Consider the following 1,566-nt stretch of genomic DNA (forward strand, 5'->3'; position numbering starts at 1 on the left):
GCAAAATTCACCTCTCGGCCGGGCGGGAAGCAAAGTAAAAAAGGTCCCTATGCCAGTCTCAAACGAGACTGGCTTGGGACCAGTCGCTAGCAGCCAGCACAGAGGCTGCGGGACAGACAGCACGGACCAGCGGTACCGGGGCTCGAAACGCTCAGCGAGTGCAGCGGCACTTATGGAGTCGGAACGGGACGTTCGGGCTGAAAACCTTGTTCACAAGGTAAGCACCAGGGTCCAGGGGATCTATAGGAACAGCCGGGGTTACCGGCTGCGGAACTGCCGCGAAGGACCAGGCCCGTGAACACCGGGGTCGGTCCAAGCGGCTCGAACCCGACACAGGGAACGACGGTCACCGGCGGGAGAAGGAAAGTCGGGAACAGCAGGTAAGAGACCCTGCGTTTCCTTCAACTTACCTTTCTAGGTGCAGACATGGACCAGGTCCATGTAAGGCCGGCGGGAGAACCACGGAGGAGCGGCAGCGGCAGCAGCAGCGGCAGCGGCAGCAGCGGCAGCAGCAGTGGCAGCCGGCAGTTGCAGTAGCACAGACAGCAGCAGTGGCAGCTGGCACTTCGTGAGGAGCTGGCAACGGCAGGAGCAGCATGGGCACATCGATTCCCGGAGGGGGAAACACACCTGTGCCCAACTTCGCTCCAGCATGGTGAGAAAGTTCATTTCTCGGCAGCAAAGGACTTTGCAGTTGACTGGCTGCAATCTACTACAAGGGACCAGTATGTGAGTACCAGGATCGGTCCCAGCGGGGTTTTAGTTACAATAATCGCTTCTCGGCTTTTTGGCTAAGATCAAGTGTAGTATCTGTTCTTATCAGTTTAATATCTGATACACCCCTTATCTAGGGACTATACATATTATATAAAAACTATAGTAGCTGTTATCATCAGTTTTATTGTCTTATATGTCCCTTATCTAAGGACCATATAAGTAGGAGTGCCCAGAATTGAGGGCATTAGAGTGAGGTTGGCCGGCTGCAACGACCACTAGGGACCAGTACCGTCAGTACGGGGGTCGGTCCCAGGGGTCTAAGATAAAGGAGCAGCCAGGAGTGCTGAGAGCGTTGGAGCCGGGTTAAAGGAATAGATGGAAGCAGCTGTGCCAGTTATCCTCCACACCGGCCATATCCACTTCACGGAAGGAAGGACAAAACTGGAGAAGGTGGACCATGGAACAGCGGGCAGCCAGCAGCAGCCAGCGGCACTTGGATCAACCGTAGTGGGATCAGCTGTGCCCGATGTCGGCCCCGCACCGGCCAGATCCATGTGACCGAGCGGTAGGCTAGACACAAATCAAACAAGGTAGTGGACTCAGAAGGGTCCGACTTTGCATAAAACCGCCGGCAACCAGTGCCCGAGAGGGCTGGAGCGGGAAGAAGCGGTGTATGGAGCCTTGCTCCAACGTGATAAACCCACAGCAGTACCTCTTTGAGGGCTGCACAATGCTTCTACCCCATCAGAGGGGAGCACTGTGGGTCAGTTCTGGGCTGACCTGCAAGAGGGGTCCGCAGAACAAAAGACAAGTGGGCAGCAGTTTAGCCCCACATGGGTACCCCGTGCG

The 1,566-nt window shown here is 56.1% G+C and overlaps 1 pseudogene; it reads left to right on the plus strand.

Moving 5' to 3' along the window:
• Nucleotides 1-771: 771 nt before the first annotated feature.
• LOC129697726 (U2 spliceosomal RNA) lies at nt 772-879 on the plus strand (annotated as a pseudogene).
• Nucleotides 880-1,566: the final 687 nt, after the last annotated feature.

The sequence above is a fragment of the Leucoraja erinacea genome, chromosome 5 (assembly GCF_028641065.1).
Source record: "Leucoraja erinacea ecotype New England chromosome 5, Leri_hhj_1, whole genome shotgun sequence".
In the NCBI taxonomy this organism is placed as follows: Eukaryota; Metazoa; Chordata; class Chondrichthyes; order Rajiformes; family Rajidae; genus Leucoraja; species Leucoraja erinaceus.